We start from the raw sequence: 23,691 nt of genomic DNA on the forward strand, positions 1-23,691 counted from the left end.
TAACATAGGCTATTATTAAGCATAGGTTTAAAGAAGAAGCTTGAAACCTTATAAACTGTAAATCAAAGTGATAAATATGCCGGAACGAATTCGACGAACCCAATTTCCGAGTACTTTTTCCACTAACTCAAGTCATATGTTCAAAATAGCACGTTCAATATTGACTTATAAAGCTTGGAGAGGGTCTGGTTTATTGCTAAAGACCAATGACATCAAATAACCCACAAGATATGTTCTAATGGTGTTAAATCACAACTTCTTGGAGGCAATTGAATGTCATAATTGCTTGATATCTCCAAACTTTTCTCGCAATAAATCGGTTGTTGCACGTGCTATGTGGTATGTAGCACCATCTTGTTAGAACCAGATGTTCCAAGATCAATTGCTGTCATAAAAAGTTGGTTATCATCGATCTGTACAGCTCGCCACTGACAACAGTAACGGTGACAGCATTTTGAAAGAAGTAGGTACCTAAAATTCCACCGGTTCTAAAAGCACACTAAACTGTACCACTCAGATAAAAGTAAGACTCATCGAAGAATCGTGATCGTTTTCAAGTCGTTACTAGGCAAAATCAGCAAATTCACGACGTTTACGGTGGTCTGCGCTGATAATATATAATATTAAGATGGGGTGGACTACCAGAGAGAGCATTATCAGAAAGACTTGACTGGTTTAGGAAGCTAGAACTGTACCAGAAATAGCGACAGTATGCTCTGAAAAGAACCTTAGAAGTTAATGTTTTGTAGACATAAAATCATATATTGTAGATCACATAGATGACAGCTATACATTACTTTTTTTGGTAGTCTATATAATATTATATGTCTGCTGAATAATACATGTATATTTACTTATTTCGTGAAGGTTTATTTGTATTTTGACATGGTTGCAATTGTCTACAATTGATCTCCTGATTGTGAACCGAACAGCAGACCTAACCTAACCTATTTAATATAGTATATAATATAAATCCTTGTTAAGGTTCTAAGAAAATTAAATTTGAATATTTTGAAACATTTTACAGCTATTTGCATCTGGTTAAGAAATCTGTAGGGACGCCTGTGTTGTAATCTAGAAACTACCGTTGGAATCCATTAATGAGCAGCAAGTAACAAACACGAACGAAAGTAATTAGAATACTGATCAGAGTATGTCTAGAACATTATTGGAACCCATATATGTAATAGTTTTCTCTTTGCTGGCGTCCACTTATAATTTGTTTGAAAATTAATTCATATATATCACTTTCATTATATGTTATATTATCATGTTCAAAGCTTTTGAAAAGCTGTGCTTTTTAGAGCAAAATAGTTGTCTCTTACTCCTGTTACATTGAAAAGGCAAGAAACGACATTGATGAATATTATTTTAAGCTTTCATTATAATTAGAGAAAAAATTAAGAGAGTTATCTTTCACCACCGAACTTAAGTAAGTTTAACTGTTTATTACTTACGTATCAGTAAAGGATTATTAAAAAGTACAAGGTGGCGCACAAATCATAGTACAAAAACAAACCGCAAGAACTTTTTTAATCAACGCTTTAAATTTTTTTATTGCGTTTATAAAATTAATTACTGTTAAAAATTATGGATCTTTAATGATCTCCAAGCTCAGCCACGCATATGCGACTCCTAATTAGAAAATTATTCATAGCGGCTTGAAGTGATGAAGTCGGGATAGCCTCAATTATCTATATGGAGGAAACTGCGCACCACACAGTGACTCGTTGTGGGTGAATTTCATCTAGCGGATTATTTTTGGATTTGATTCACTCCATATACGATAATTTTGCTTGTTTACATTTCCGTTTAGATCAAAATGAGCCTCTTCAAACATTAACAGGCAATTCATCAAGTCATTTTCTTCATCAGCCATTTCAATAATTTTTAGTCGAAATTCTTGGCGAAGTTATTAAAACGTTGTACTGACACAGGCCTAAATCATTAAGTCATCATTTTTTATGACCGTCTGCTTATTCCAAGTTGCACCGTTTAGTTAAAAGTCGATACTATTGGATTTGCCTGAATTTTCGATGCAACAGCTCTTGAATACGAATATACGGATTTCGATGGTATGGTCTTCTTGCGATACTACCTGATTTGGCAAACATGTTTACCAACTTCATAATGATCCATGACGGTATGCCGTCAAAATCCCGTCTGAGTTTCCTTTGGGTCGAAATAAAGTACTGCAAAGCATGGTACAGATGCACTATCCAAATCTTCTCTTCGGTGTCCCAAGCATCAATTCGATTACTCATACAGAAAAAAGTTATTACGGTTTATTTTGGAACACGATTCGTGTGCCACCCTGTATTTTACGTAGACTAATAGAAGATTGTTTTAGATGAACTTGAAGAAAAATATCCTTAAGAGAGAGAAAAGATCCAGCTTTAAGACCGACAACTTGTATGCACTTTTCAAAAAACGAATGAAGGACTAAACTTTCATAAAAAAAACAAGAAAAAACGTTAACTTCGGTTGCACCGAAGCTAAATACCCTTCACAGGTGCATTTCTGTTAGTAACTATGTGTTCAGTTTGTATGGAAGCTATATGCTATAGTCAACCGATCTGATCAATTTCTTCGGAAATTACATTGTTGCCTTAGAAAATAATATATTCCAAATTTCGTGAATATATCTTGTCAAATGAGAAAGTTGTCCATACAAGAACTTGATTCCGATCGTTCAGTTTGTATGGCAGCTATATGTTATAGTGGTCCGATATCGGCCGTTCCGACAAACGAGCAGCTTCTTGAAGAGAAAATGACGTTTGCAAAATTTCAAAACGAAAACGGTAAACAAATGATCCTTTCACTAACAAATTTTTTTCTTCATGACCAAAATTTGGAAACGGGGGCTTTCTGGTTTAGAAATTCGAAAAAATCGATTTTTTTTGCATATTTTATAGTATAACCCTTCAAGAAAATGTTCTAAGAGGATTCTTTGATTTACTCTTCACAGATTTCGCATAAATTTTCATTTTAGGTCACGGAAAGGATTTATATCCTGCACACCAGGACAAGCCATTGTTTCATCAGTCTCTACTTCGCCGACCTGCAGTTTTTTTAATTTAATTTTTTTCTTATATTATTTATGTTTTGTATTCTTAGAATATCAATATAAAAGCATGTAAAAAAATGGATAGTCAAAATAATTTTTAATTTTTTTTTATCGCGTCAAAAAAAAATACCTAAAATTCGGGTTTTTAAATCAGAATACCCCCTTAAAATTTAGACTGTATGTATAACTATTCTAGAAAGATTCGGTTTTTTGATTTCTTCACATGCGGATAAGACCGGAATCTTTCCAAGTGGAGGCTCGCCTATAACTCGACATATATTTACATTTTTTCCTCACACATTTTCTGTAAATTCTTAAACTATTTATACATAAAAGTACTCTTCAAATTCTAAGACATTTTATGAAATAGTTTTTTGTATTAATTTTAAAAAGACGTTTACAGGCGGTCACAAAAGTGACGTAGCTTGTGCTTTTTCCAAATTTTTTCCTAAAACTATTTTCATCATAAGAAAAAACTTTATAAGACGGTTTTTTAAGTTGCATATTCTTTTATATAGTATTTTTTTATATATTTATTTACTAAAAATTTATTTTTATTTTTATTTCATAAAAAAATATAAATAATAAAACTTTCGAAGAAAATTAAATTATAAATTCAGCGAATTCCGAAATTATGTCAACTCATTTCATAACATTTATACGCAATCAAACAGTAAATTGATTATCAATAAACGACAAATTTCGCTAACAAATTGCAACGCAGACAACTGGACAATCAAGTGACAATTTGAGGTTTACAACTTTTCGCAAAGTCAAAATGACAGATTACAGAGCGAAAGGAAAAATAAAATATAAATATATATTAGACAAGAGCAACAAACGAGCAAGATGAATATATGGGATTACCAGCGAAATTAAGCGATAATTTTGTTGCAAGCGAAGTTGGAAAAAAATTGCACGCAAAAAGGACAAAAATAAGAAAAATCGTTATCTTAGCACACGCATAACTTACAAACACAGAAAAAGTATGTGGAAAAAAATTCGGAAACTTTTCACGCGCGCAAGCGACGCCGAGTCACTCAGCCAGTCAATCAGAAGCGCAATTCACTCACTCGACGTTAATGAAAACATATTTAGTGCAAAACTTTGCCAAGGATTTCAACTTAAACGCGCTGTCTTTGCTGTAGTAGGTGCACGTGTGTGTCGTTTGTAGCAGCTGTGGCATAAAGTACCAGCCATTTGACTGCCCATATGCTTAAGCGCCTGTGCGTATACTTCATTTTGATGGCAATAAATAACAGCAACTATGCCAAAGCCATCAAATACAATGGCACTCAAACAACGTTGCTTCGAAAAGCAACAACAAAAAAGTTGGATGATGGCAGGAAGTGTAAGTAGACTTGCGTTGAAAGCTTTATTTTTTCAGAATTTTTTTTTTTTGGACCGTAATATTTTTTGCATCAAAAGATTTCTTTCTTATACATGTGTGTATACGTATAATTTGTTGTCATGCCACATATCAAATGCTGGAAATATATCTTAAAACTCTCAAAAAGTCGTTTGTGTTGCAAGCGTCTAAGATCTATAGTTGTGTCTCATAATTCATACTTGTTGTGTTGAAGCCGCCGCTTATCCCCGTTACTCCATTATATTCGGCAAACATTTATTTTTTTTAGGTTTGTTTTTGGGTTAATAGTTAGTTGACTTTAATGCTTTTAGCTCACAGCTTTCTTTGTTTGTCTTCGTTTCTCACTCTCACTGCTCTGACCAGTTCCGGTCTTTTCTGCTTTATCCTACTCATTTTAATTTTTTTTCTTTTTTCTGTATCGTTTTTCGGTTCTTGCTGTTGCTCAGTCCAACGCCCGGCTTTCTTTATTTATCTCTATTTGGTCAGCCAACGTCCCTAACCTCAATTGCAAGTTCAATTTACGCGCAGTTACTCACTCTTATTGTGTTGCTCGCAAGATTTATTGCCGCTTGTCAGTTCTCATAAATACACACATAGACACATATGAACACCAACAAAACAAGATATATGAAGATATATGCAAGGACATTTCCCTATATATGTTCACTTCCGTTTCTGTGTTGTGTCATTGCTCTGTTGTTAATGTATTTTATTTTTTCTTGTTTTTTCCGAAAGTGTCTTGAGTTTCTTAGCCATTTGCTTGCCATGGTTCTGATCATTGTTGGGCATTACATAGCAAGTGTGACTTAATGGTCAGTGCTTTCTTACTTTTTTATCTTTTGCCGGCAATGAAGCACACGGTACACGTGTTGTGGTCATGGAAACATAACGGTATTTTGTTTGGAGGATTCATTCTTCTTCCTATATTTTGATATAATATAGGATAACAATGGAAAATTTCTTTCCCCAAATGGTTTATTTAATGATTTTAAGCGCCCCTAAATCAAGTTGAGCATAGTTTGTTTACTAGCTGGCTAGCAGTGCTGCTCTCTGTCTCTATTAAGAAAGCTCAACGCCTACTTTCTATTTACTTACACTCTTTTATTCTTTGTTTTCAACTCCATAATAAATTTTGCCAACTTTATAAGTAAAAAAAATGGAATGGTACAATTTTATAAATTTCTCATTTATATTCATTCAATGCAATCAACATTTCGGGTTTTATGTTCTTGGAAATAAATATAATAATAAAAAATAAAATAAATAAAATATAAATTTTCTTTAATATATAGGTTATTTTTCCAGTGCGAACAGGTAAAATAATTCTCGCTAAACCAGTTCATACTCGTATGCCCAATAATATTTATAATATTTTCACAGTTGCCAACTCTAACACAAAATATGTTATATTATGTTTATCTATGGTTATTTTCAAATTGCTTCTCAAAAAGGCTTTCAAATGCCTCTTTAAATGTCTTAAGTTTTCCACACTACTATATATTTATACTCAAATATATTTATACCAGAAACTCTTTTGATGTTAGAAGTTTAAGTCTAGAAGTTTTGAGGTATGGTACTCTATCACTTCGAACTGCGGAGGAATGGTTTCGATGATTCAGAGCGGGTGAAAACGACGCCATGGATAAGCCAGCCGGCGGAAGACCTGTGACGACGAATACCGATCAAATCATGGAAAAACATCGAGTTAGACCGGCATGTGGCATCTCGTGACATCGCCCAGAAGATGGGAGTTAGTCACCAAACCATTTTAAACCATCTGCAGAAGGCTGGATACACAAAAAAGCTTGACGTTTGGGTGGCGCATGATTTGACGCAAAAAAACTTTCTGGACCGAATCAACGCCTACGATATGCTGCTGAAACGGAACGAACTCGACCCATTTTTGAAGCGGATGGTAACTGCCGACGAAAAATGGATCACATACGACAATGTCAAGCGAAAATGGTCATGGACGAACGCCGGTGAATCGTCCCACACAGTGGCCAAGCCGGGATTGACGGTCAGGAAGGTTTTGCTGTGTGTTTGGTGGGATTGGAAGGGAAACATCCACTATGAGCTGCTCCCATATGGCCAGACGTTTAATTCTACTATCTACTGCGAACAATTGAACCGCTTGAAGCAGACGATCGACCAAAAGCGTCCAGAATTGGCCAACAGGAAGGGTGTAGTGTTCCACCAGGAACGCTCCTTCGTTGATGACTCGTCAGAAGCTGCGGGAGCTCGGATGGGAGGTTTTATTGCATCCACCATATAGCCCGTACATAGCGCCAAGTGATTACCACCTGTTCCTGTCCATGGCAAACGCCCTTGTTGGTGTAAAGTTGAACTCAAAAGAGGCTTGTGAAAAGTGGCTGTCCGAGTTCTTCGCAAATAAGGAGGGGTCTTCTACGAGGGGGGTATTATGAAGTTGCCGTCTAGATGGAAACAGATTATCGAACGAAACGGCGCATGTTTGAACTAAATCCGTTCACTGTAACACTTTTTATAAATCATTGATAAAGAGAAAAAAAGCGGAAAGGAGATATTTGACAACCAGTATTTTAGTTTTAGTTTTAGTTTTGAGAATATAATTTTCAAAATTATGCGAAAATAATATGAGTTAGCACAGGCTGAAAAATTGTTCTGGTTGTGAAATATTGTCACATATAATGCAAAGCAACGTATCATCAAAAATAAATGGAAATTGAGTTTTTTGTTGATTAAGATTCACTACATCATATTACATGTATTGGCATAAATTTTTCAGCTTTCGCTGTCTGATAAAACCAATATGTAACCATTTTATAACGAAAACTCAAATTTTGTTTCAATATGAATGGTTTCTATTATATCGTTTTTTTCTTCTCTTGTAAACTTATAAAAAGTGATTGTACGTTATTTTGCATTTTAGGTGACGATATGCAACATACATTATTACATATTTACCCTTTTAGTTTTCTAAATGAAATATTGTAAGTAACGATGTAGTCAATGTTCTTTCAGCCTCAAATCATTAATTTAATTTTTTTCTTCAACAAATCGCAACAACTGACAATACGAATTTGCGCACAACAACACGGCGTTATTGTGTTTAGTCTTTCTATTATATGCTGCTTCCACTTTGCTCTCAAATGGCCAATTTATTTGTATTTGACCTTTGCGCACAATTTTCATGGCACTCATACGCACTGTACGACGCTGATAAGCGCTTAAGTGCAGAAAGCCAGCAACGATTTGTCAGTTTCTTTTCAGGGACTCTTTCTTAATATATTTCGTTTTTTAGTGGAGTTTTAGTTGCTATTGTTGTTGTTGTTATTTTTTTATTGTTATTTTATTTTTTCTTTCGTACTTCTTTCCTGTGGGCTCTTGAGTGGCGCAGGCGGCAACTTTAGTCATTTCAAGTGCGGATATGAAAACAAATGAGATTTGAGGCACACACTGGGCCTAGGGTGTAGAGCGTTGAGGAATTATTCGAAAATAGGGGTGGGGAAATTTATAAAAGGTTAAATTAGTAAATAAATGTGTTTTTGGTGATTTAAAGTTTGTTTGGCGGAAATTTTAAAAAATAATAGGGTGTAAAATATATTCTCGCGCAAGGTTTGCTGCGAAAAACTATTTTTTTGCAAACATTTTATTTTATTTTTTTATTGTACTAATATATAAACTTCCCGAACTTAAGCTTGCAGCTGAAAATATTATTTATTTGCTAGTTAAGCACTGGAGTGGCATAAAACCGCTTGCACGCACACTGTAGGAATTTATTAGTGCTAGCAGCAACAACTTGAAACAATAACAACAACTACACAACAATTTCATTTCCTTATTTTCCGCTTTTACCAATTCAATGATATCCTTCGTAACAGCAATCTTCCGTTTGCCCGCTTTTAACCTTAATTACTTTCACCTGTTCAAATTGGTTTGCTTCACGCAACTACTTGGCGCATACCGTGCAACATACCGTAATTGTGGCATTGTAGACGAGTGAGTGGCACGACCACGAAAGGGTTCACTGCACTCCCAAGACACTTCACATATACACACATATGTATATACTTTGAATGTCCTTTGACTCTGTCAACTATCTGCTTTTACCGTTACACCGCCTTGCAACATGTGTAGATATGAAGCTCCATAGCGCACTTTGAATGCAATTAACTACTTACAATTTCATAGTCGCAGTTTTAAAAGCGTTCTGCCGCCGTAGCGCCAAATGCGTTGGCGGTTTATTAAAAATGCATTTAATTTAAACTGTAATTTCCATAAATTACGGTGTGTAGTGAAGAGCGAAGAAAAGGGCTGGCAAGCGTTTGCAGGATAGTAAAATCTTATATGAAAGTATATAAATATATGTAGTATATATAGAAAAGTATGTGTATGCATGTATGTATATTAATGTATTTATGTTGATGTAGCTATGCAGCGCTGCCACAAAGTTTCATAACCTCCGCCATGAAAGACAACCATTTTGCTTGTTCATCAAAAACTTATAAAGCACAAATTGTCTGCGCCGAAATTCTAATTACACATACGACATGGCACAGCAATACTCGGCACGTGTAATATACAGGGTGGCACAAATATTATTTTGTTATAATAGGTTGTCAAAAAAGTCTTGCGGTATTTTCGCTAGTTGGCGCTGAAAGCGCGTAGTTCTAGTTTTATTCGTCGCATCGGGTCACTCTATACCTTTTTGGAAAGCTCGCGCTAACACGTGTTTGATTGATTGCCGTTTCTTTTAAGCCGTTCGTGAGTTATAGCGTCGCAAACATGGAGCAAAATAAAGTGAAAATACGGCATATTTTACAGTACTACTCGTATTACGAAAAAGGCAAAAATGCATCTCAAGCCGCCAATAAAATTTGTGCAGTTTATGAACCCGATACAGTTTCCATTTTCACCGCACAACGATGGTTTCAACGTTTTCGTTCTGGTGTAGAGGTGGTCGAAGATGCGCCACGCTCCGGAAGGCCTGTTGTCGAAAATTGCGATAAAATCGCTGAATTGATCGAAAGAGACCGGCATAGTAGCAGCCGTAGCATCGGTCAAGAGCTGGGCATGAGTCATCAAAAATTCATTTCAATTTCAATAAAAAAAAAAATTCAATAAAAATACCGACAAGACTTTTTTGACAACCCATTATATAAAAAATGAGAAAGATATTAGTACCAAAAGCGTGCGAAAGATTAAAAGATTCAGAAAGATTAAAAGAACCTGACGTATATTAATATATGTTATTCAATGTTGTTGTTGTCAAAAAATCGTGACAGATAAGCGGGCTTTTCAGAATAAAATGATATAAGGCAATATGAGACATCCTATTTATTACAAGAATACCTTGGTTGGCATAAAAAGTTTGAGGTATGTTTGACAGTTATGCCAGTCCTTTAATCATATTTCTGGCTTTAAGTACACCGCAGAACCCTAAAATATTGCTCAATACAAAATACAATTTCCTTTGCCCCATCCCTTGTAGACTCTAAGTTTTTGGGTCTCCCCAAGAAGCTGCTCATTTGGCGGAACCACCGATATGGGATTCTTGCGGCATATGGCTGCCATACAAACTAATAATTCAAAATCCAGTGCTTGTATGTAAAACTTTTTCGGCGAGGCGAGGTCTTTACAGACTTTTGCACATATTATTATCTAAGGCAGCTCAACAATCGGTGAAGAAATTGCTAAGATCGGACAACTATAATTTTTCTTTGGCTGTTATGTGAACTGGATGATTCATATATTTGTGAAGTGTATTGTAGCTTCGGTGCACCTTATTTCTTGTTTTATAAACAAGCTAGTGTTCTGTCTTTCGAACAAGATTTTTCCAAATATTTTTTCAAAGCTCAAGACATGTATACTTTACTTTGATGTCTTATGTAAACTAAATATATATACGTATGTTTAATAAAGGCGGTAGGAGAGAAATTCTATTGCTCTCAAAATAAAGTTAAGCTTTTTTGAGGGAATAAAATTGACCAAACACCATAAACTGGTAGAGTGGTTAAAAGAATTGTGATGACCAAAATACACCTTGGTTAATACAAAAAGGTTCACAGTTGTTCGAAAAACGCAGTTTAAACAAAACAGTATGTAAGAAACTGTATTGCCCGACTTAGTTCTGGAATAAAGGCTTGCACTTAGCAACCACCTTTAGAGTTTAAAATATATGATCATTACAGATATAATCACAATCTCGATAAAGAATCATTTGAAAAATAGTATGCCCTGATCAAACTTAAATCCTTGACAGATTTGTTAGTAAAAAAAAATTCCGCTTCTGGTGATCAAAAAAGCTGTTAGTGATCGCAAAACGGAATGTTTATTTCTAAACCGTTACAGTTCTGTATCAATTTTGGAACTATAGTTATTTTTCCTTTAAAAATGAATTACTTGGTTTGAATCTTCACTTAAGACAAAAGTTTCAATCGAGCGAGCAGTAAAGAAGCGTGTGTTGTGTGGCCCGATATTAAGATATAACCTCTTAAGATTTTTAGTCGCAGCAGGAAGGCAGGTCAACTCATACATTAGTCGAAATTTTGCGCTACAAATTATGGCATCTGGTTATAAAACAGTACAGCTTTGTTAATGGAAAATTAAGAGCTGGAATTCAATATAGTTAAAAAATTTCGAAGGGTTGCTCGAATTACAGAAAAATTTTCTAGCAAATTAAAGCCTTAGACTGAAAATAAAGCACGCCATTCGTAAAGTTGTTTAACGAATCGTTATGGAACTCTCCGAAAATTGGATCAACAAGATATATTTTATTAACTAATTCTTATTTTTTGAAAAGAAACCCGCATACGAACGACCCTATGTTAACATAATTTGTTTAGCAGCACTTTGCTATAACTTGGAGGCACTAGGCTCTAGCGTTGTTGCTTTTATTTCGCTTGCCTTTTCGCCAACTTGTGTTAAATGCGATTATATAATAGCGTGTTTGTTAATATAAATGTTTGTGTATCGTTGTTGTTGCTGTTGTTTATGCCATATTTATTTCTTAGCGAGTTTCATGTGGCATGCCAACGCATTTGTAGCAAGTAAATCCATAAATAAAACAGCTGTCGTTTTTCTCATAATTTTAAGTTTGTGCAGACTATTTGACAGCTTAGACGGTACTTAGTGGAGGCAACAACAAAAGTTTCGCTAAGTGATATCTACACATTTCAGATGTTGAAGTCGTTCTGTATAAACGTGCTATTTACGAAGTAAACAAGACTGATTTTCTGTCTCAAATCAATAGGAAACTGGAGCTTCCAAAATGAAAGTTCCATGCATCCGACAACGACTTCAAGACACTTTAACGAAAAAATGAAAATAAGTAGAAGGGAAGTTGAAGGGAAGTTGAAACCCCAGAGATCGGCCCAGAAGACGTTCCATCTAAATTGGTTTCAAACGGCTGTCTCCGCAGAGGTCTTTTAACGAAGTTTCTTTAAGAAAAGTTACGTTGCTTAAATTGTCAACCCGTGATTATTAACCTAAATAGACGCAGAATGCATCCTTAAATCAAGATTATAGAAAAGAAAACTTATCAATAAACTTCAATAAGATACTGGAAACTGTGCTGTTTACAGCCTTGTTTATATAAAATTGGCTGAATAACTACCAAGGATCCAGAATCTGTTAATCCTTCCTTTCCTTTCTGAAATATACTTTGGAATAACATAGTACTGACTTGGGCAACAAGCCTCAAACTACGGAAGAATTTGAGAAAAATAATCGTTCGAAATAGGTGAACTAACGGTGAAAGACAGGATGGAGTAAATTTCGATCATTTAAATGTTGGTGGTCTAGCTTATCGCTCCGCGTTATCTGTAAAGTTTTCTAGATGTTTGAATCCAAAATGGTGAGCTTGATCCATTTTCGGATTATAGTACTTCCACGAGTCCGTACACAAGTCTCGAACTAACTTGAATTGTCTTATAGAACAATTCTTCGGAATAAGAGAACCATTAAATGTTTGCACCATCTATTTTAAGTTGAGTTTTCTGATATAAGCGTTTTAACCCTTTTTTTGAGTTCTGCGAAAGGAATATTTTCACAATGATTTTAAGATAATTTACTATATTACAATGCTAAGGTTCTCTGTGCGTCTGAATATTTTAGTTAAAATTTTCAAACTTCATGGATCACAGACAGAAGTTTCTCAATGATCGTGATGGTGTGGATACCTCAGAGCTTGCGGTTAACCTTAGGTAGAACATGTTTTGTGTGATCTTCTTTTTCTTTCAGGTAGTTTATCGACTATTTTGTATGGTTTCCCAACAATCTTGGTAAAGTATAAAATGACTAGGATTCCTTTCGAGTATAGTTAAGTATATAGTAAATTTCCCAGGAATTAACGTATTTTTTTCCTGAGTTGCAAGCAAAAAGCAGAGCCGAGCCAAGCTAAAAGATTGCGTCGTTCCCCCAGCATTCCAAAGAAAAAATAGTAATGTAACATCAAAATAAATTATGGAGCTCAGACAAAACTTATATTTTCATCACAACAAAACAACAAGTCACATTTCACTTGCCGAACAGTTAAATGTTGTAGCAAGTCGCACAAGTGCTGATAATACAATGAATTACCGGAAGCACTATAAGTACAATTCAAAGTTAGTTTCCGGGGAGAGAAGCCTGTAGTTGGCAACACTTGGCTCACTTGCGCATAATCTTGCTTACAACTTCGTTGAAGCAACATATTTAAAACAAATATGAAAAGTTTCTGTTAAGTTAAAAATATACATAATTTTCACAGCCAAAAAGTCTAGTCGGTGGAAAAAGGGTGTTGACGATGACTGATGATTGAAGTTGAGCTAAAGGGCGCCAAAAGTCGACAATGGCATTCAGGATGGCAGGAAGCGAAGTTAAAAGGCGGCGAAGCGTGAGTGTGCAGTAAGTGCGTAATGAAAATACAGCAGGAGCAGAATGACGGAAAAGTGACGAAAATCAGAACTCAAATATGTTTCATTGTTTGTGTGTGCGTAGAATGTGTTTAAATGTAGGTAGGTAGTACTAGGCCGTAAAATTAATGGTTAGGTGGAGTAATGAAGGGATTGTTTATATATATATATATATAGCGAAGATATATGAGAGTAAATGAAGACTTGTGCCTTTTTGTTGTAAAATATGAAGAATTTAGAGTATAACAGCAATAAACTTAACCGAAGCCGGTATATTCAGAGACGAGTTGGCAGCTGTAGCCGGGTTAGATAAGATATACACTGTATGGCTGGATGATTTATATTCTTCTTTTGTTCATTCTGTCGTCAGCATCAGTGATGTCTGCTTCCGGTGTAGTTTTTTTATAATAATATACCATGTCAAGATAACATGTAGATAGAATAAAATTTATTTTCTACTGAAAAATTTCCTGTGTTTTGCTGTTTTTTTGTTGCAACTACCTTTGTTCCTTCACGAACCAAACTTTTGCCTCAAAAAACCCCGAAAATTTCATTTAAACTAAATTCTTCAACTCTGCAACCAGCAAAACCTGGTGGAAATAATCTGAGTTTGGTTACAGATGTCTAAGAAACTTGATTAATTAGACCTTGGTTCATCAAAAAATTGCGCCTATGCCTTATAATGCTCTTCTATGAATTGGAATCTTTACGAGATCGTCGTGTCATCCGAATGGCTCTTTGCCATAAAATTTCAAAAAAGATAAAAATTTAATTTTGTCTTTTAAAAGGTGAGATAGAAGAATGTCGACATTTCTTTCTCGGCTGCCAAGCGTCCGCTAAGCTGAGGTTGAAACATTCTGGTAGTCATATCTTAATTAGCTTGACTCGAGATTTTTCGACTCATCAGATTTGATTAAAAGCGTTTCGTGAATATATGAAAGTATCTTAACCTGCACTCAAAAGGTTTTGAATTCACGACAGATCAGCGTTTCAACCCGTCTAAAAGTTGCATCTCTGTCACCTCTGGTCAGAGGATCAGCCCTTAGTCTGCCGTAATTTCATCTATCTTTCTTATTCGCTACCCTTGGCAGACAACATAATAGATTATGCATTTCGGAGAATGTTCCAACTATGTCATTCAATAAAATGGACCAGTTTAGCCGGGCAAGGATCGTTCTTCGATACAACATCTTCGAACAATATAAACGTCGACTTTGCACGATCCAAAGCCTACCAAGCTATCTTGCCATCACGGAGCTTCAAATTTCTGCCACAGTCGAGTTTTCTTCGAATAAAGGCACTAATCCCACGTAAGCACGTCAACAAAAGCTTAACTTTCAGCAACAGGGTAGTGACTATTCCATAACAGCGAAGTTGGAATCTAAAGTTTCGCTTGAGGTCTAACCTTGTAGAATCCGTAAACACTTACCGTTTTTTATTACCTTGTGACACAACGAAAATACTTGAATACTTAATAACACATAGTTATTACTCTCATATTCCAACAAATATTTATCCCGGAAAGGTCCAAAAAAATTATGCTGCCACCCATAGAATATCCATGGAAGTGTGAGATGGTGCAGATGAAATGAAAATGATAGCAGCAACTAACAGCCGGAAAACAGGCGACAGCTATTGTAGCAGCATGCGCAAATAGTTAGACGGGGGGCAGTATGTGGCACAGCAGTTGTAGGCGAGCGAGAGAAAGTTAGAAAAAAAAATTCACATCCACAGCACAAACTCACTAAACCGCCGCAATGGCTGTTGTGCTGCTTCCTCACCGCTTTGCCGACTACACGCTTTAGCTGCGAGCTACTCCAGCCGACAGGATATGATGTGGAAAATGCTATTTATTTAGTTGAGGTTTACACTGCTGCTGCCTTTCCATTTTTTTAACGCTAGCTTCAACGACTTCCGTTAGCTACGGTATTTTATATACATATATTTTTGCATTCTTTTAATGTTCCCCACTGCGGTTTAGATATAGTGGAATTTTATTTAAACTTCAGCGTCGATAACTGTATATGTGCGTGTGAGCAACACCAAGCGCAACAACATACATTACTGAGCATGCATGTTGAATGAAGGAGAAAAAAATGTGAAAAGCAATATTTGTGGTGTATTTAAATACTTTTATATGTGTATGTTAAAACAACCGACGTTTGTGGTCTTTGTTGTTTTTGTATAAGTATCTGCATGTTTTTGCTGTTTTTGTACAAGTATCTGTATGCTTGCTTTTGTTAGCTATAAAAAGGATCAAGGATAATGTGCGCTCATTCACACAATGACACTAACATTAACGCTTAGATGCTCGTACATTAAAAATTGCTCATACGCAGTGTGCGCCAGTAGTGTTATCTACTTGCTTTCGAAAGGAAATTAAATGTTGATGGGATGTGTGTGTTTGTATGAGTATATATTATTAGACAGTATATTAAAATCAAAGCAAGTACCGTTGAGCATCAACATATATTTACTACATACTCATAGGCAAATATGTTTGTTACTGGCAGCAGTTCGATTAGAGCTTCCCAATTGGACAGTTGATTTAATGTTCATTGTAAACAGTACTGGTGCATTTGTATAAGAAATTACTGCATTTCCAACATTTTACTGACAATTATCTGAAAGATTTAATTAAAAATTTCTTTACGACTGAGTAGTTGCTAAAAGGGTGTCAAACTAGTCAGCAACGGTGCCTGTTAGACTCCGTCAATGAAATAAGAATAAGCATAAATTAAATGGGGACTTATTAACAATATATTCAATAACTTGAATTGTTATTTGCCTGCTTGTAATACTGAGGTTTAAAGGCAATCACAACGATTGGTAGTACATAGTACTGAGGATAATCGGTACCATTGTTGGTATTGGAATAGTTTTTTCGCATCCAAACTTTTATGGCACTTGCAACATACTGTGACCTCTAATATCGACCAGACACTATACTATATTTTCTTAAGATATGGCTAGTAAGTTAGCCACTCCGCAGTTGTCAATTGCGTTTAGTACTAGTTCAGCATCGTTTGCTCTTTTTGGACAGCAGAAGTGCTTTCTTTAAAGGTCCATTCCGAGCCGCCGAAGCCAACTAGCCTCACGAAAGTAAGATGCACTCGAGAACATCGCGGCCACAAAACCTTTTGTTTGATTATGACTGCCAAATGTATAAATTTTATGGTAATTTCGTCACTGAAGGACCTGAAAGCGATTGCGTATCCAAACTGTCTAAGAAACAAAGAGGCTCAACTCACCATTATTTGAGTGGTTAATTGTCTCTTCCTAATTCTTGACGATAAAAAAAATATGACTTTCGCTGATTTATGGCACAAAGCTTAAGAATCAGTTTTGTGGTTTTTTTAGTGGTTTGACATAAAGATTCGTATTATATGATGGTCTTATGTGAAATCGTGGATTAAATTATGTTGTTTTCTTATTTTGATACTATTGTGAGTCTTGAACTTACTGTTAGAACTTTTTTAACGATTTCCTTTGTGGCCAACCTCATTGAATTCTAGCAGTGTATTAAGTACATTCAAGTATAAGAGTATCGAGATGCTTACTAAACTCAAATAAGTAATAGTAGAGCTCCAACTTCAACGGCTTATTTGCCACTTTAAGTCAGACTAGAAAAAAGCGCTTGGTCGGAATCCCATTTCTAAGGCGGTCTTGCTAAGGAGTGGTACTTAAAAGACTTCGCATCTCCATATAGATATCACACATATAATTTTCAGGACTAAAATACTACAAGTGAAAAGAGAGTTTAGTCTTCATATAATAAAATGACTCAGGTCAGCAATGAACCAAAATGATAAACAAATTTCTTTATTTTTAACCAAAATGTATCAACAGAGTCAGCTTCAATACATTTCAACCTAAGTCTAATCTAGTCAGCATAATACGCTATGATTTCATACACCCAATCTTCAGTAATCAATTTACCTCTCTAGAAAACACTTCCTGCTGGGTATTATACCACCTTAAACAATAACGGCAGACACATGCTTCCTTTATGCGCAAATGCTTCTAAACGCGTATATTAAAAATAAAAGTTTCCTTGTAATTTGTAAAATGTTTCATATTTGTTTTTGCCATTATTATTTGTTAGTTTTATTCGTTTTTTTTTTTTTAGAATATGGCTCATTAAAATAGCGCAGACTGTATTGTGTTTATATCTAGTGTTATATGAATTTTTGACGCATCAAAAGTTAGTCCATAGTTTGCAGTTGGTTAGCTCACAGCTTTGTTTTTTTTTTTTTTTGACGGCTGATTGTTTTCTGCTTGTTTGCATTAGTAGAGTAAGCGGTGAATAGAGAATTGTTATAAATGGTGGTAGAAATGGAAACTGAAAAATATGTTTTTAGGCACTTTTACTTTCGTTTATAAAGGCTTTTCTAAATGAACTATTACAAAAACGGGAGTGAAAATTGAACTGGGCTGTATTAGGTGAGTGAATTTCAATAGATGATATATATATGTGTTTAAGAGTATATACTTGTACTTTATTTTCATTACATTCGAACTCTATCAAGTAAAATGCTTCTTTACTTTACCTGAACAAGAAGGAAACGTCGGAGACCCTAAACAATATATACGGATACGATCTGCGTAATGAATTGAGTTGATCAGTATATTTTATATATTAGTATTGAGCATATTTTTTCTCAGCTCGTAGGACAGTCTTTAATATTTGGCAGGCGTCTGTTTGCCAAAAGTTTAAATATCTTCGAGTTACTTATGTTTTTGTAAAAAATCAGAAGAGTACTTTTCAATTTTGTACAATGGTTAAATTTTGGTGATCAAATTATAAACGTTTATAAGTGGTAAAACAAGTTTAGAGCTCGTTAAAGACGAAATGCACTCTGGATAATCATCAACCACTATTGACGAGAGCCACAACCAAAAAATCAAAGACTTGGTGCTTGAAAATAATCACTTGACCATTAGAGACCTCGCCGATAGTGTTGAAATGTCATTTGGCTCAACCCAAGTCTCAAACGCGTCAGGTCTCAATTGGTATTAAAATCACGATAATGCACTTTGTACATAGCTCTTAGCGACTTTTTTGCGAAAAACTAGGCTCATATTGCTCAGCAACCACCAAATTCGCTTGATTTGACTCCATGCGACCGCAGGCTGTTCAGCAAACTCAAACGTCAATGCTCGGACGCCGTTTTAACACCATAAAGGAAATAAAAAACGAATCAAATAAGGTCTTGAAGTCCATACCGGAATAAGGCAATCCTATTGTTTTGAGGACTGGAACAGGCGTTGGCAAAAATACGTTTTATCAGACAGGGGTAGTCCGTCGAAATAACAGCCTTTGAGTCAATATCGGTACCGTCAAAGCGGCTGCGGTGAGTATTATTTATATCTTTGTAGACCAATTTTGCTTTCAGAAAACACCGTTAGATGAAGCTTTAGCTATCTACTATTATCACTGCAATGTACTGTCTTGCTGATAATGGCCTCGGTCTCCCTGAAGTATAGATAGGAAACACCCACACACATCTTCCGAAGTAAATAATGGTGTGTGCTGTCTGGCGCTTTTCTAGCTATTATTACGCTAAAATGTCGCGATGATGGTGTCACTGTTGTCTTGCAGCTGAAAGCTGCTGCGCCCACTAGGTGTCGATGATGCTGCTCATGAGTTTGTTTGCTTACGGTGGTGTTGATATTTAGGGCTCATGCTCAAATTCGTCCTGCAGACTTTTGGATGATAATTTTCAGCGTTGCGCTCTATGTTTGTTGTTGCTACACAGCTTAGTTGACATTAGTTTGGCTGCTGCCACTATAAATGATAGTGTGCTGTCTGACAATATGTGGCAGCATGTTGTTGTGGCGGGGCAAAACACAGTTGGCGCCCTTTTTTGCACTTAATTGAGAGGTTCATATTTCGCCAAATAAGGACGCGACAAAATGCAACGAAATTGAGTAGTTGAGGAGGGATTCTCATATAGTACTAAATACATACATATGTATATCGAGTAGAGAGCTCGCACATAAATCAGCATGTATGCCTGGAAGAGCAGCCCCATCGTGCGCACAAATTGTCCGTGCTTCATTGCTACCCACACACGCAGGAGCTAATAGTTCGTGGCTGCAGTTCATGCAAGTTGTGCAAATAACGGTATACCCGATTTGTACGTATTTGTGTGTGTTTACTGCAACATGCTGTTGCACAAGTGAATGCGCATTTAATTTAGTGCAAAACTGTAAATGCCATCAGCCACTAGCCAATGTGGCGGCGGCGAATTTCGTGGCTACTGACACAAATTGTTGCAATACGTGTGGTATGCGGGAATGTTGGGTAACATATATGTATTATATATAGGTATATACATATATACATTTATTAGAGCGGGTCGACTTTTGTCAATAAAATCGCATGCAGTAAATGTACTACGGATCATTCTGAACAACTGAACTAAACGAAGGCACCATACCTAAAAAATCTAAATAATCCGTTATATGGCAGATACATGTTATGGTTGTTCCATTTTTTTTATTTTCTTCGGTATTGTTAAGTATGTAATGGAGGAAAATTCTGCAAAGTTACGATCCTAGCTTTTAATTCAAGGAAGTCTACTGAATAATCGGTTATATGGGAGATATGTTGTTAGTTGTCACACTTGGAAGATAAAATCATATCTTAAATTTCATTCGGATATCTGAAAACCTGGCTAAAATTAAATTTCACTTAAAAAATCGCTGAAGTTGTTCAGAACGAACAATAGAATATTTCTCGCATAATCGATTTGTACGTTTTTTTGCTCCCTATAAATCAACTCCCTCTATGACACATGCAAAGAACAGTAGAAAGATGGGTTGCTGAATTTAAACGTGGCCGTACAAGCTTTAAAGAAGGCCACGTGAAGGACGTCCAAAAAGCACATCAACACCAGAAATCTGCCAAGAAGGTTACGGCATCAGTTTTTTGGGATGCAAGAGGAATTATGTTTGCGGATTAGCAAAATATCGTGTTATAACAGGCGAGTGTTTATTAGAATTCTTTCCAAACCATAACTATATGTAAAGTCAGGAACGTACGCAAAACGAAATTTTAGGTGTTTCAAAAATATTGATTGAAAGCCTAAATATTTGTGACAAAAAGTTCTACTCAACTGTGCATCGATATCTGCAGATCGCTGCAACTTTATCGATATCAACTGCTGCCAGTGAAAGATCGTTTTTGACTCTTCGCAGGCTGAAAAGTTATTTGCCGAATGTGACCAGCGAAGACAGATTGAACAGCCTTGCTCTTCTACATAAGTACATACATATATGCCTACAGATATTAAGGGGCTATATCAGTATGTTTGATGACAGCGTTCTAAATAGCGACCGCTCGCAGGTACAAACATATATAAGTGATACTTTAAAAGCGTTTTTCTCAAACGACATTTTTCAAAATTGCTGGCATCATAACTCAACGAGAAACTAACCGATTGACTTGAAATTAAAACTGAGTTTTGTTCAATAGATTTCCTATTTAGTGAGCTACGATATTTTTGTTTGGTTGAAAATTGTCAATTTGGAATAAAAAAACGACCATTTCTTACCTAAATAAACGAACTTTTTTTCAAAATTACGCCATTTTGTTAATTTTTGAAATTTTTCAAAGATCATAGCTAATTTTATAGAAAATATCTTTAAGTTTAATATACCTTTTGCATTTTTTCTTTTAGCTACTCATTCGGCCGGAATCATGTCAGCAGTTGGGGCACTTTTTTTTGGCACCTCCGAGGACAGCACATAACTTTGTTATTTTTCCATATTTTTGTAAAAAAAAATCTTAAAATATAGTTGAAACTATACCTTTTTACGTCCAAAGAAGTTCGAAACATTCAATCGAGTACTTTCTTTTAAAAAAATTCACGAAAATCGCCTAATTTTTCATACGTAACACTGCTATAGCCCCTTAATGTTTCGAGTAAAGAAATTTTGAACATCATGGTTTCACAGCTCTGAAGATTGAATATCTTTTTATAAGCAATTTTTGCATTTGCGAAATTTTTTGTCCTGTTGAAAAGTAAATATAATTTAATGTATAATTGACGAATTATATTATATTATATTAAATAATAAATAAATACACATTAGCAGAACTGTATTTACCTTTCTAATCTCCTTTTAACATGATGCAAAATTTAAAAGCACCCTGAAATTTATTGGCTGGCTAGCAAAGTAAAAGTTGTTTTAAATGTCTTATATAGCTTTGAATTTTTCTAGACAAGCAACAAATATATAAGCAAGCTTTTAAGAACCGCAATACAAAATACCAAAATCCTGAAATAATATTAATTTTAATAAAAGCTTAAATAAGTAATTTACGAAGTCTCACAAGCACTCTTCTGAAGGCACATGATATACATAAACGGTCCTTAAGTAGCGTTGCTATCGATTAAAAATTCTTTTCAATATTGGGAACTAGTATACATATTTAAGCTTTTTGTCATTGCCATAACCAGTGGCGTAGCTGCAACTTCGGGCGCCAGGGTGTTCTGCCGCCCCCTTTATCTGCCTACCTACAAATTTCATGAGCTGGTTCGAACAAAAGTGAATTTTTATATTCACTTATTTACGATATTAAATATATAAAATTTAGGAACTAGAAGCCACGCAAATTCTGAAGTTCCAAAATTCTCACAATACGGCTTTTGAGGAAATTGATAGTAAATTTACAAGACATCTTATTAAAAGCCATAGAAAAAACCCATTTTCGCCCTATATCTTGTACACTTTTGACACAATTTGCAGGAATTTTTGCCCGAATTGGAGTTTTTAAATATCATTTTTGAAAATTTGGAGAAATAAAAGTCTTTGTTACATTCTTATAGGGTAACTTTGAGTTTCGCTAGACAAAGCAAGAAAAGTACATTTAAGTTCTATCACTATTTTTAAGAAAGATATAAGCCGAAAGATATAAGACTGAAATTCAAAGACTGAAGATTATTCGATAAAATTAAATTTTTCATTGTTATTCAGATTATTACATTGAGAGTGTACAACTCTTTATCTTTTATAATAAATTTTGTAAAAAAAAATGTTGAAGTACTTTTCTGAATATTAAAAAACAGTGAACATATTTTGCCGCCACCAAGACGTTTTTGTCAGCTACGCCACTGGCCATAACTAGATTGTGTGGCAAAGTAAAAAGGTCTAAAAAAGCAAAGAATTTTAGAAATGTAAAACTAGATATTAGATTATTATAGATATATGTAGATATATTATATTATTACATAGAAACAAGAAAAAACGTTAAATTTAATATAAGAACTTTGTTTTGATTGGTTAGTTTGTATAGCAGCTATATGTTGTAATACTCCTCGTGAAGCAAAGCTGTGATTTTGATTATTCGGTTTGTATGACACAAAACCCTTTATGTCAAAGTTAATATATTCTGTTTAAGGTATAAAAATGTAATGATTTTGGGTTCTAGACTTCCACAAGCGACTTCAGCCTCTTGGCTATAATATTTTTCCATACACCCATAAATAAATAATTTTACGATTCCAGTTCAAGGTAATATTTGGAAGTGTCTAGTGAAGATTTGAGGAAAAGCGCCCCACATAGTCGAAGCGCAGAAAATTGGAATTTAGAAACTACAGGAAAAATTGATATTCATTTATAATATATATAGTTTCAGAGTTTCGGCGTTAAAGTGTTTGTTGTGTGGGTCACAATAACCTAATTTAATAATATGAAAATCGTAGAGTTTGAGCTTCATGTAACACCCATTTCGATTGCCAAGGAGCTAAACAATGCACAAGATACGGTTTGGAACCATTCTAAAAAATCTGCATATAAATATAAGCTCTGTATATGAGTGAAACACGAGTTAAGCCAAAAATACCCCATGGACCAAATCCACCTGCCGATCGTTGCTCACAAGTAACAAAATCAGCCCATTTCTGAAGAGGATGGTTACTAGTAATGAAAAGTGAGAATCAAATCACGGTGAGTTGACACAAACAGTATCCAACCCAAGACTGACTGGCAGAATGTTTTGCTATGGGTTTGGTGGGATTGACAGGGAATCATCCATTATAAGCTTCTTCTCTACGGCAGCCATCTTAGTTTTTACATTACTGTTAACATTTGGACAGTTTAAAGAAAGCAATGTTCCAGAAGCGGTCAGCTTTAGCCAAAAGTAGAGACATTTTTCTTTATGGGGCCACACACACTTGCCGGAAGCTTGGTTGGGAGGTTCTTATGCATCAATTTTGTAGTGCGGACCTGAAATCAAGTAATTACTACTTGTTGTTGTCTATGGCGAATGATTTCGCTGAAGGCTAACACTCAAGAGAGGCTTGTCGCAGTATTTTAACGTCCCTACTGGCAGACAGTCAGGCTCTATAGGTGATATGAACCGAACAACA

The sequence above is a fragment of the Bactrocera neohumeralis genome, chromosome 6 (assembly GCF_024586455.1).
Source record: "Bactrocera neohumeralis isolate Rockhampton chromosome 6, APGP_CSIRO_Bneo_wtdbg2-racon-allhic-juicebox.fasta_v2, whole genome shotgun sequence".
In the NCBI taxonomy this organism is placed as follows: domain Eukaryota; kingdom Metazoa; phylum Arthropoda; class Insecta; order Diptera; family Tephritidae; genus Bactrocera; species Bactrocera neohumeralis.